Source organism: Amblyomma maculatum, chromosome 1, assembly GCF_055883805.1.
Source record: "Amblyomma maculatum isolate TAMU_Amacu chromosome 1, ASM5588380v1, whole genome shotgun sequence".
NCBI lineage: Eukaryota > Metazoa > Arthropoda > Arachnida > Ixodida > Ixodidae > Amblyomma > Amblyomma maculatum.
Window position 1 is genome coordinate 196,778,879 of NC_139344.1, and position 14,085 is coordinate 196,792,963.

Genomic DNA, 14,085 nt, shown 5'->3' on the forward strand with positions numbered 1-14,085 from the left:
CGTTTTGCGCATGCGCGAGTGCTAAGGCGGCCAGGGAAAGTGATAGCGGGTGGTGAAAAACCGCCAGTCTTTCTAGATTGCGGTGATTACTGTATAGTTGGCACAATTGGCACGAACAGAAAAATAATTCTTCAGTTATTTATTACTGGCGTCAGTACCTATAAAATGCAGAGCAACACATATATGCACACAGCATGGCAGGAGGTGAGCGCACAAAAAGCAAAAATAATCCGAAACACGAGCTCCAGGCATACCACAGTGAGCCATGACTCACAGAATGCCTGGTGTAAATATTTAGGAATTCATTTCAAGCCAACACAAATGTACCGGCGGCGAACAATAAAATAAAAGCAGCCGACTTTTTTGTTCTGCATGCAGCTCACGAACGGGTGTACGAACATGCGTAAAAACATTCTATGGGCAGCTAAGATCGCGCTCCCACAGCCAAGGTCGATTCCACAAAGGGATGCCCTAGTAAAAAAAGCCGTATGAGTCACAATAACCTCATGCAAATTTCTCATACTAAACTCACAAAGATGTCATACAATCTCGTATATCTCTCATACGCTGAATGAGACTTGTATGATAGTATATGAGATTTGTATGATAGTATATGAGATTTGTACGAGTTTAGTATGAGAATTCGTATGAGGTTATTGTGACTCATAGAGGTTTTTTCACTAGGGTGGCGTGGGTTAGATTGTAACCAACGTGCGGCGTCTACCCAAATGGCCTCCTGGGCTTATCTGTAATACTTGTGAAGGGCGCGACCTACGCGGCGGGGGATGTGATGCCGGGAATGGACGTTTCGGTGAAAAGGTTCAACAACGACAGAGTTGTGGATCTGTCGAGGGATGGTCATAGGGTTGACTGATTAGCGTGTATGCTAATTCAAAGCGAGGCAAGGATATGGCTGCCAATGGCAGTCGCGGCTAGTCTTAGGTACTGCGCCTGAAGATGCGCGTCAACTAGTTCCTGAGAGGTGTTATGTATACCTAGCATGATGTGGTGCTTTATAAAAGAAAGCAAAATTGGGGGATGCTCAAGCTTCGCTTTACGAATAGACAACATAGTTCCTTTAACATCACCTTTTAAGTCCGCGAATGTTTTCATACTTTTTATTTAAGCTGTTTTTTTCGGGGGGGGGGGGGAGGGGGGGGGGGAAGGCGCAGTATTCGTGAACACCTACACTTACACTTAACGGCATAAGGTGCGTACGTCATCGGCTTGAATCAATGTCGCAAACTAGCTTTCACCTTTACTAGCAGATGGATGGGAAATGGGAAGCGAAATGATATATGACACCACCCTGAACTCTGCACAAAAAACTGCTGCTTCACAATTTTTACACGAAATCACGTGCGTATCTACTTCTACACGTTTTCCAACACGTCTTTTATGCGATATCTCAATTATGGGGTACGGCGACGGCTTTTCGCCCGAACGAGCCCAATACGCTATCGCGTAAGAGGTGAAGCTGAATGAACGTTGCAGTTTGCGTCGCTTTTTCGGGGAACGGTACACACGCCGTAACACCGGAATGTGTGCCTCCTGGCGGTGCTTCTGCGCGCCGAGAATAAAAGAGCAGCAAAGCAACACGAATTAACGAGTCGAGCACTTGGTACCGAGCTCACGTTGAAAGTGCGATCACGCAAAGAACAAGCCGCCAAGGGAGGGAGTGAAGTAAATGGACACGACTGGCGATCGGTGAGACAGAAAGGCTGGCCATATTCGGCATTATAACACCATTCACGCACACGCGTGCGACGCTCCGGCGCTCGTTACGTGCCTGCGCTCGGGACCAGCGGCCGAGTGAGGAAGAGGCTGCCCGAGCGAGGAGAGCTTCAGCGGACGCCGGCAAACAAGTTGGCTCTCCCTCCCCGGCTGCTGCCACAAGTATCGGGCGCATTCAGAGGCGCGCGCGTGCCGCACCTCGCGGTCGCCAAGCAAACACACAAGTGGGCGAACAGAGCCGCGGGTGGGCTGCCGCAATGAACGGCGCGTGTGGAAGGAGAGCGTCTTCCCTTTCGCCTTTCACCAACCAGAGGCACGAGAAACGGAGTGATAAAGAAACCCGGAGTAAATCTACACAGATAGAAAAGCACAAGGGAGGGAACGGGGATGAAAGCTCACTGGAAGAGGAAAAAAAAAAAAAAAAGGAGAGCAAGAAAGCTGCTTATGGAAATGAGTGTCTGGGTCGATTCGGCATGCTCTAAACCGAGCCTGGTAACACGAGCAGAACCGCATGCAAATGCATCCGGCCAGGTAAGCAGCGGCAGCAGCCACCGAGGAGAGGAGCGGGGATCAGCCGGGCCCAGATGCAACCGGGGCGGCCTATTTACCCCGCCGCAAATAAACAAGCCGCCCTGCACAGCGGTCCCCCGCACGACTTGAGTTACGCAGGGGGGCCACGGGGCCAGGGGAGGCTCCGAGCGCAACCGCGGCTGCGAGTGTGGCGCGAACGAAAAAGGCCCGCCGGTCGATGATGCAAGTTTCGTATGCAAATTAAGCCGCCTCCGTGTCCATCCCATTCGTCGTTCTCAAGTTTCGTTTTGATCGAGATCTTCGATCTAGATCTCCTTTCTCTTTGAAGGCTATTTACGGTGGGCTGCCTCGCCTTGCCGCCCAAAGAAGACGCAGCGCATGCCGGTGCTGGCCGCTGCCGCAGCGCACGATGCCGCGAAGCTCGTCTTGCGACAGCCGTTCTGTACGGGCAGTGGCACAAGGGCCCCGGAAAACAAAAGGAGCCTGTGAAAGGCCTACAGGGAGTACGCAGCGCGGCAACTTGATGGACAAGCGGCAGCAATTCTATCCAGTCCTAAGAAATTGAGCACGCTGTGGCTTTTCAGGAGCTTGACGCGATAATCGCCACGAAGAAAGGCTGCAGCCCCCCCACGTCAAGCAACACATCACTTCACAGCGCTAGCACTCCATCCACTTGAAATCATCTCGAATTTGGTAGTAACGGTATACAAGTAAAGGCACCCAAGTAAAGGCACCCAAGTGGTAGTAACGGTATACCATTAGTTCCCATCAAGGGCTTCGGAGGAACTTTACACCTGAATACCACACCATGACGGTGAGATAACGCAGACATTTCTGCGCAACGTGGTCGCGAAAGTTTTCGGGTTAAATTCGTGAAAAACGGAGGTTCCTGCGCGCTACAGTTCGCAGTAAAATACGGTAATATGCGGCAAAACAGCTGCCGAAGCTAATCAGTGTCAGTAGTGAACTGTGTCTCCATAACTTACGTGGACTGTCGCTTTTGCGGTCCGTCCAGACAAGCACTCACGCACGCACACGAACGCAGATTGTGTTGCACAGCCATTATGAAAATACGCCACGTTTAAACCGACCGCTTACTGAATCCTTGTGATGAGTAGAACAATACAGCAAAAAAAAAAAAAAAAAAAAAGACGATTTTCATTAAGAACGTCTGGTAAAATATCAAAACGTCCCCTACTGGTATGAGTCAAGAGGAGCTGTCAACAAGGCACTTGAATCTCATTGCAATATGATCGAGAGGGAGCGAGCCTATATCCTTTACAATCCAATTGAATCCAGTACTTCGTTTGCCCATAATTGCACTACAGCTTATATAACCTTCATCGAGCACTAAGTAAAAAGCTGATCGTTGATGTTGCAGAAATTTTGAAGAATATCTGTGGAACAACTTGAAATACTGAAACGTTGCTGAGGGGTAAGAAAAAATAAAAAAAGAATAAACGTCCCAGTCAGGCATAAGTGTACTTCAAGCATCAGCCTTGAAAACATCATTATACTTCTTTTTGTGCTGCGCGTATATAAATGACACAACCACTAGAAGTCTTCAGGTCAACTTCTTGGTTTATGCCAGCCACAGACTGAGTAATTGGTGCCAAATTGCTACTAAAAATTTTATGAACAACTCACCACTCAGACGGGTTTGGTACAGTTCGTTATGGCCGGCATACCATACGTGTCAGCTAAATGTAACCAAACGTTTAAAACACGCTAACTCTGGTGTAGAGCAGTTAAATTAACATAGAGCTGTTAAGAGTCGCCTGTCCTAACCTTCAGTATAATTTTGTTTGCAAAAGTTAATAAGGTAGCAAAGCCTAATTGCCTAACATTTTACTACTGACTTGAGAAACAAAGTGTCAACGCAAAGTTTGTAGGTCGTCTCAAAAAACAGCCGCGGTGCTTGCGTCGAGGTATCATTTAAGTATTTTGTTTATACTGGCCCTCAAAGAAATCTACCATGTGACCAGCTGCTGGTTCGAATCCCTCGCCCAGTGGGCACGCAGAGCTCCACCGGGGAAAGTGATAGAGGCTAAAGCGGACTTCGTTCTCCGAGACGCACCTCGGGACACTGAAGGGGCCCAACCATCAACTAGAAGCCCTTTTTTATTGCGAAGTTACCGTTTAACAACTGTAAAAAAAAATAAAAAAAAAATAAAGATCTTCAAGCAAACAAGGGCTTGGTGAAACATTGTAGTGATCTGTTTTTCAAGACGATGTACTGTATTGGCACTGATAAGCCATGCTATTCATTAAAAGTTAGCTAATTAGTATTTTTGATTATTCAACTTTTCCGAACGAAAGGGCTATAGCAGATTAGGATAGGGTATTGTCAAAAACTACCATTTAATTTCTCTGGGCCAGGACACACCGTCTTTGCTTAGAGCGTTAGCTTTACTGCTCACATTCGTCAAGACTACGTTAAGCCGATATTTGACCTTGAACTCTTAAGTTGTGAAAAACGTTGCCGCGGCTGCGTTTCGAATCCGTGCAAGAACAAACAGATCAACTTCCCTGGACCAGGCAGGAGATGATTATGGCATCATTTCTAAAGAACCGTGACGTATAGCGCTCGATATTCATGTTCGACGAACGGCTTTAAGTTTTTCAAGTTTTAAACCTCTGTTACCTTTAGTTATGACACCCAGTATATAGGTATGAACATATGGGTTCTGAGGTGGGTGAATATTTGGATGTAACATATCTCTGCTGTGCCGTAAGGTCATCTTAATAATCTTACAGCTATCTGCTTCTTCTAGAGTGCTGAGAGAGGGCACTATAGCGCTTTTATATTTGGTGGTTCTGGTAATAAAGTTTTACTTCAACGCTTAAACAAAAAATGTGTGACACATATTATAGAAAACGAGTTTTTGAACGTGATTTTTTCACGTACCATTTAACATCACAACAATCAATATGTCCGCATATCTTCCCTAGCTAGGCTTCTAGCTGTTTGCTCTTTAATGTTCAGAAACGCGCCTCGTTGGAGTTTTAAGAAAGTCTAACTGAATGTTTGTGAGCGCTAGGCAAACTTTAGATGCAAAATTTTGCCACGTATCTGAAGCCAAAGGATTTTCGTCTCAGCCACGAGGTAGAGCCGTGACGGCCTCATTAAAGGCCGACGGGCCTTCGAAATGCTGGGAGATGGTTTATTGTCACAGTTCAGTTCAGTTCAGTCGTTCAGTCGTGCCCGACTCTTTGTGACCCTATGGACCATATCACGCCACGCTTTCCGGTCTCTCACTATCTTCCTAACATCACATAACTTCATCTGCAGCGCCTCAAGGATGCCATCTAACCATAAGAAACTAACTTAAAGCATTTCACGGCCATTTAGTCTTTAGCCGTCACATGACGGCTTCATTTCGCGGATGAGACGGAGATCCTTTGGCTTTAGGACATTTGACCAAGACTGGACATGGCAGTATCTTATAATATCCCACAGCTGCCTAACAGTTAAAAGGTGTCCCGGAAGGCTGGACCCGTTTTAGAGAACGTTTCATGGATGCGTTTTAGGTGTCGTGGATGCTTAAGAAAACGTCATCCTGGCGTCTAATAGGAGTTATGAAAAATGATACCGACAACAACTGCTTACTTTTTAACGAAACAAGTAACTTTACAATATTTCCGTATAAGGATTTCTGTAGTCGGAGCAATTAGGTTCGACTGCAACGCGATGGACACTTTTTATTTCAACTCGATCGATACAAACAGCCACTAAGATGTCAATTTATTCTCATTTATCTGTATGGTGCGAAATCAATTGCCGTTTAATTCAAACACAATAGCCAGTTTTGTAACAAAAGATGAGAGACAAAACCGAGAGCTGTTAGCCTCCTAAAAAAATAAAAAATAATCAAAGGAAAGATAGGAAAGAGAGGTTTAAGTCAGGAGTGAGATGGAGATCGGTTTCTGCATGTTTTTTCAGGCCATAACAATAAACACGTCGTGGACTTCACAAATGTCTGTAAGCCGTAGGCAAGTTTTTTATAGGCGGTTCTGCCATTTTTGCTTCGAATAGGCTATGTTCCTTTATATTACGCTCATTTCTACAATAGATCGTTGCTGTGAGTGGATGACGTTATTGAGGTGTCAACACGACGAATATAGAAGCACGTCCAATATGCTTTGGACTGATTTATGTGGCATTTTTTTAATGCTCTTTTTAAATCTACTGCTGCCGACCATGAGGTCTGGAGGACTGGGGTCTGTCAAGTATGCGCAGAAGTTTAGGGAAGAGTGGCTGCAGGACTCTAATCTTCGAGAGATGGTACTGGAAGATCTAAATCCAATTGAACGTTCTGCGTTAGATGAACAGTCCTCGGTGCCCATCATGTATTTAATAAACAAGGAAAAAAAATCGCTGTTATTCAACTACAACGGAATGATCTCAATCTCGCCATGTAATGAAAATATTCGTAGTTCGAAGTTTCTAGTAGTGATGAAAATAAGTATTTTTTTCTCGTATTCGTAATATCATATAGATCGTTCACAGACTGAAGAGCAGAATAAAATACGTAAAAGTAGCTTTTTTTTTTTTTTTTTTTTTTTACGTAAACATCGAATTTGAGCAGTTTTTTAGCAGGCTTTGGGGCTTCCTGTCGTGGGTTTTTCATTTTCGAGTTGTCAACGCTGGCGCACAGCAAGTGATGGAAAATAAACTTTACCAGGTGGACTAGATGACACATTATGCCAAACTCTCCTTTCGTCTTTTCCAGGAGAAACAAACGCTAGAGCTACTTCGCACTACCGCTAGACAGGCAACGTTGACGCTTAGAAACTTGTGCGCGCTGCTGTAGCCTTAGCTTACGGTGCGGTGCTGCACTACTTTCAATTCTTCGGAGTTTGCCCTCGGATGATACCAGGGCTCAATCGACAAAGCTATTGAGTGCCATCAATCCAACTACCTTTGTGTCTCGGGGAAGCTTCGCTGCCTCACCCTTCAACCTAACCTTCTTTCGATCCTAGCTTCAATTCGAGGAGGCAGCCTTCGATTCAGACTCAAACTGCCTGTCCTTTTGCACAAAGAGCCTGCCCTCTAAATCGTTATTTCGCACATGCCACCTGTGGGCTTCCATCGAAATGCGGTCGATTCGGTCCAGAATCGAAGCGGCCGGCAAATTCATGCTGAGAAGCAAAATCTATGTGACATTGGTCCATCGAGTCAAATGGCCTCAGCGTATCCTCCACTTGTAAGGCCCGCGAGCCACGTTTTCGGTTACCTTCAGGATATAAGCTGCACTGGCGAAGTTATTAGTAGCAAGGTAAGGCTATTACAAAAACTCTGACCTGCCTTCCATATCATTGCGTCTACTGTCAAGAAGAAATAAGCTCAAGCCATGGCTCATTTTCACACTTCTTTTTAACCGTTTCTAAAAAAAAAAAATACGAAAAACATTTGTATGAGTGCTGAAGAAAATATAGCATAACTGACATTTCTGAGGCATAGCTATGGCAGAAAAACAACAAAAAAAAAAAGAATAAGAAAGGGTCATTGTGCAACGACTGTTTTCATAATTGATTTTTTTTTCTGTCCGCCATTGGCCATCGATGCCTTTGACATCAAAGCAGACGACACAATTCGCTCGTAAGCTTTCGGCCCTACTCCACGAAGTAGCAGAGATCAGCATAAGAAAAGCAAAAATGACGATTCAGGAAAAGGATCATTACAGAATAGGGCTGCAAGTTTTCCTTTTCTAATGAACTGTGCACTTCACGCGTGCACAATAATGAATTACTGACGAACGACTGCTTGGAATCACAGATAATACGAAAATGCTATCTGATTAGAACCAGTCGCAGCCTGCAAAGCAAGGCTATATTCTTAGGCCACTGTACCTGATGTCACTGACAACGTTGTGAAGGCTGCAGATATACCGCCAGCAAATTGTTGACTATATTTTCAAAATGTGCCTACATACAACGGTCCGCGAATGGACGGCGGCTTTATTATTGTACGCTTGGCCACCTTGATTGCTGAGGTGAAAGACGCCAGCCAGGCATGAGCTATTCTTACACGTCAGCAGCTTTGAGAATGTGCCTCTTGACTTTCTGGCCCGAGATGCTGCTCCATCAAAAGCTGCCATTTTTAGCAGAAATGGAGATCGCAGGCAGCGGCGCAGATATTTTCCGGTAGAATTTTTACTTTGCGTCTTTTTTTCGCAGAGGCTGATGAACTCTTTCTTATTCACGCTTGTTCAAATCGTTAAACCTGAACGGCGTCCCACAATGAGCCGTTCTGCGCTCTCCTGGCCGCGTATGGGCACGGATAGGGTTTCTTCGTTAGCCGTATACGACAGAGTATTTTTAAACTACCCTGCCAATGCAAGGCGATCGTGATAATACGTAGCAGATGGTGTTCTCATTTTACAGCAATCTCTGAGCTGAGCAACAGAGGTGTTCTCGTGATCCCGCAACATCGAGAAATGACACTGCAGATGCAAGTCACAGTTTTGAGTGAAACAATCATGTCAATTTGTCTCATTTCAGTTCGGACCAAACTTATTTGCTGCGAAGCCAGGACTGTCGACAGGTGCCCGTCTGTAACTCGTTTCAGCCGCTGTCGATATATTTTACTGCTTTCAGAAGGTACCGCATGCTTTGAACGATTCCATATATGCAATAAACAGTGTGGCGGATCGATTTTTCGGAAAGAGGGCCTAGGATCGACCTTGTAAACTGAACTGCGGAGTAGCCCGAAGCGTGTCGCGCGAATGTTGTTTTTTTTTTTTTTTTTTTTTTTTTTTCTGGGGGAAAGCTGCCAGCCCCACTGGTCAATAGAGCTGACGGCAATGGGGCCACTCTCATGGTACCAAAACCCAGTTGTCGTCGGCAGCAGTATGAAGCCAGCGGGCGCATGTGGAAAGGGAGAGATGCCAGCCATCGAAGCATGCGTGCGAGGCTCTTAGCAATGTTCAGGAGCACTTGTGTTCAATATGTGCTGCACTTCCTAAGGGACAAAGACAAGAACGATCGCTAACCTATCATAGGACTTTACTGCAACGTACCACAACCAAACAGGAAACAGCCACTTTCACAAGAGTAGGTCACTCCAGCAACAAAGCGGCTCACATGTCCTCACAAAACAGCCGCACTGATGTTGCAAGTATTCAGATGCTCTCACGAAATCAGTGCAACGGTGACATTGAGGAATTATTCCACAAAAGCGAAATTTCCGAGACGCTGCAGCATAGATGCAGTGATCACAATTTCGAAGCTGCAGCGTCATATATTAGAGGGAGATGTTGTAATACTTAACTCGCATTTCAAACCATTTGTTCTCTTCTTATGCCAATTTCTCATAGCGGAGATTCTAAAGGGTAAAAAATTTCAAGGCAGTCATTATAATAATAATAACAAGTTTATTCGAACATGAATCATGTGCACACAGAACATGCCCACGAGAAGAGGCAAAAGGAAAAAGCTGGTGGCATACTTCTTGACCAGGCCTCACCCCGGGTGGCACATCAATGGAAGAAGGATGTCAACGGCATTCTCAGAGTAATCCGAAGGTGTTCGACCGCAATAACCAAAGGAAATATATAAAAAAAAATAAAACAGGCCAGTAAAGCGCCAATGGAACCCAGCATAATAAGACCGACACTGAAAGCTAAACGAAGTCGATAGAATGAAAGCCAAAGTGAGTCAACAAACACCGTCGGAACAAATCCTGCATGCCCTAGGCGGCCAAGAAGAGTTAGCCGGTCAAGTTGTTGCGAGAGAAAACAGAACATGCCTGTGGCAGTGCTGTGTTGAGGGTAATCGAGCTTGAACAAAAGCCATTGTTGCAAGCTAAAAAAGAATTGACTATATTTCACAGGAGACAGGAAAATGCAAGAAGGTTAAATGTCTAAGGTGGGCAGGTTCGTCGAAATTATTGACGCGTACCTTACTCTTCAAGGTGCTTTCAATGCGAGGCATCAAAACAACAGCTTGTGAGATGGTCTTCCCGCTACAAACACCCGAAATGTGGTGTGACAGTTGCGCACTAATGAAAACGCAGGCCAACCATTTGAATATAGAGAGGTTCGGGGAACTTAATAAGGAAGTTCCTTCTGCATCTATACTCTGCTTTACAATCTCTTCAGTAGGCAAGATCTCTGACCGCAGAAGAATAAAAATTATGCTGCATGCGAAGATTGCTGCCATGAAGACGCATTATAAAACCCCTGAACGCACTCTGTAAGTGTAGATGCGAGCTTGTGAAACTCGGTATGAAAGGAGGGGCAGACCTTCAGCTGGGTGTGAATTTCCTCCTACAGATAACTTTGTTTCCGCCAACACTTTCAGCTCCAGAAATTTTATCGACATATCCAGGTCCACAGTGGTCATTATAAGTTCACGGCCTGTAGCATTTATATAATCTAACTATTCCATATGAGGTCTACAAGTGGGTACAAAGTATAAAGAGCTCCAGAGATAATATTGCCAATGCACTAATCTTATAACGAAGAGAAAAAAAGAACCAATTTCGGGTCTATGACAATTAAACCTCTTCCTGAACGAAACACAGCATGTAGTTCGCTAGCCAGTAGGCCATGTCAATGTCCGCAAGTGTTCCCTGTTACCACTTGACATTTTTTACTCGAATCATTTGCCTGAGAGTGTTGTGAAGTGTACCACATTGGAATAATAATCTACATTAAAGTAAATGATTAAGTGGCTGCCGTTTCTTTTTTTTTTTTCACACCAGTTTTTTTCTCTTATGAGTTGGAACATTTCTTTCTAAGTACACGAATAAAAATCATGCAAACTTTTCTGTGCCAGCTCGGAAAAGGCCTGCAGTATTTCTAAAAAGGTAAACATAAATATCTGGCGAAATAAAAACCCCAAATCCCTTCCGTAGCCGCGAAACAAGAAGTTCAACGTCTCACTGTTCCTTCTACCGCGGTCATTACCAAACGCGACAGATGCAAAGATGCGCACTTCCGCATCATGTTGTGGACAGCAGAGCCATTGGTAGTGCCCAGTACTTCCGGTAGCGGCATTGAGCGGGCTGCTAAAAATAACGAAAAAATAAAAGGCCATGACCGCACCCCAGTAGCGGTACAGGAGGGACAGCATGCATGCTAAAACGCGCGAATTAAATAGTGTGGTGCGAAATTTGCAGCCCCAAAGTTGAACACAGGCTATATGAGTGAAGCAGCAGTGGAGGGCTCTGGATCAGTTTAGACTACATGGGGTTCTTTGGCGTGTAGGCTGCCTTTCATGGTGCAACCAAAAGGTGTGGTCACCCCATGTTTTAGTTCCCAACAGAGTGACGGACACTGATGCATGCAGAGCACGGCAGAAGCAGGCGTGGCCACTAAGACTGATTGGCGCAGGCCCACTTAACTGACTTCGCCTGCGTTGGCTTATGCCGGCGCCTTATGCGTTTTGGTTTCAGCGAGCGAAATGAGGCAGCCACGGCCAGAGAGAGAAAAAGAAAAAAAGGTTTCTGATTCAAAATGACAGGAGGATGGCTAACGCCCGACATCCCCCTTAAAAAAAAAAAAAAAAATGCTTCTTAAATTGTTCGTGTGGAGTATCAGGACAAGCGTGTTATCCAACCACGGCATGTAATCAACATACGACCGCGATACGTCAAATAAGATCACAGCAGTATTTCTTTTGTTAAGACAAAATGTTGAGGCAGCGACCGGCCGGACCCACATAGACAAAATCGCAAAGCAGTTGCGAGGCAGCGACAGCGTGTGACGTGCTTCTTTCTGATGTATCTGGTCTTTCTGCGCTAAAATGTTTTTCAAATGCATATTCTAACAATCTCGGGTGACGACTTAACGGCATGTGAAACATGTGTTGAAGCTACTTCTATATGTTTATGCAACATCTTTGGCAAAGTTTATGCACATCGCATAGTACACGGGCGCCTTGCAAAAGGAGGCCGCCCAGGCTCGGATAGAAACCAGGCTGCCAATTATGTAGTCGGGGCCCCAAACTGCTCTACCACGAAAGAACCAAAACATACTGTAAACCTGGAGAAAAATCCGAATGAGGACACGATAGGGTTCTTAATACAATGATACGTAACCTCTGCTGTACCAAACTGAGAAAAAAAAAAAAAAGATATGAAACACCAGGCCCATCTGCACGCTGGCGACATGGACAGTAGAAGATCAAGAGATTCTTACGGAATTCCAAGAACTGCAGCTAATTTCAAAGTTGAAAGCAAGTCATGACGAAAAGGAAGGAGAGACGAGAGAACTGCAATCGCCACGCCTAGCTAGCCACCTTACTAATCGGGCGTCACGCATATGCACCCGCAGCGCAGCCGCTCGAAATGAGGCCCGGCCATTTTGCACGTGGGGCGAGAACGGCAGCCTACGCGGTGCATCCGCCATAGCCTAAGGAGCTGTCTCTGTTCGCCCATTGCTCTCCCACCTCCTTTCTTTCTCATCCGCTTAAAACGCGAGATGTATCGATTGCCTTCCTTCGCCTGGACCGTCGCTGGCCACCATTGTTGCCAGCCAGCGACGCTTTTAAACTTTTGAGTAACAACGGTGGCCCCAAACAAGCAGCACGCAAAGCGCGCCGGGAGAGAGGCGCGGAGGTGAGAGCAGCCGCGGAGGGGGCGCCTCGGTCGCGTCGCTTCCCCTCTCCTCTTCCAGCATCCATTTGGCTCGCTCTCCATCCTCCGGCGGTGGCGGCCGTCGCCTTGCGCCCCGTTCGTTCCACTATTCAAATTCCTTCGCCAGCAGAGACGAGCCGGCAGCGGAAACAAAAACGTCGGGGAAGGAGGCGCCCAGAGTGAGGAGGCTGCAGAAGAAGAAGATGATGATGATGGCCGCGGAGAAGGGGCTCGCCTCCTCGCCACCCTTACGAAGTTTCATAAAATTAAAGCGCGCGTGCGTCCACAGGAGAGGAGGGTTCGAGGAGGGCGCCTGCTCAAAAAATTAAGCGCGCGCAGCGGAGGAGGGGAAGGGGCGTGCTACATGCAAATTCCTCGCCACCTTGGGATGAGCCAATGGGAGGCCGCCGCAGCCGCCGATTTCGGGGCGCGCTCTTTCCGCCTTTCTTGTTTCGCGGCTCGGGGCACAGTTCGCTGCGCTCCTCCTTTGCATCGCCGTCTTCCTCTTTTTGTCCTTTCATTTCTACCCGCGGCGCACGCATCTGCGCGAGTCTGTATCTATCTCCGTTTCCACTCTCGAAGAGCGTCTTCCGTCGATTTTGCGCGCTTCCCTTGTTGTTTGTTCTGCGCAGCTCCTTTAATCTCGCAGCGCCGGAATGAAGGCGGAGGAAGACGGAGGCAGGGCGCGTGCCAAGAGAGCCGAACGAACAAATACGCCGAAAGAGGAGGCGAAATTTTCTTGTTTAGTCGCAGGGAGCGAAGAAGGATTCCGAGGGATTCGGGAAGGGAGGAGAAAAGAGCCGAGTCCCGGGGCCGCCTATTTACAAATACACAAGAGTGCGTAACACGAAGGAGGCACAGGATATGGAAAAGAGGGGGAGGGAAGAAAATGCGGACTTTAGAACGAAAAATACGCGCACACACAGAGTACGCGCGCGACAGGGGAGAATAAAATCTCGCAAGTCCAGGAGACGTCGATCGATTCCGATGGCACAGCGAGGGGCAGCGAGATGTGCGTATGTGCGAGGGGAAGCAAGCTTGAAAAAGAGAGGCGGGAGAATCTTGAAGAATTCCTCGTTTGTTCTTGCCGCTCAGTTCCTCTTATTACTTATACCTTCTTTCCTTCGGAGGCCGCGCAACTTCCTTCGCCTGTCGTCTTCGTTTAAAGACGCTCCTCAACTTGGCCACCCTCTTCCCTCGGTAGCGGAACCGCGCCGCAGCGACAGGAGCGAAACCCG

The 14,085-nt window shown here is 46.6% G+C and overlaps 1 protein-coding gene across 1 annotated transcript in view; it reads right to left on the minus strand.

The window, feature by feature from the left end:
* LOC146205338 (protein-L-histidine N-pros-methyltransferase) overlaps positions 1 to 14,085 on the minus strand; it is a 209,506-nt gene that overhangs the window by 73,369 nt on the left and 122,052 nt on the right. The window lies entirely within an intron of this gene.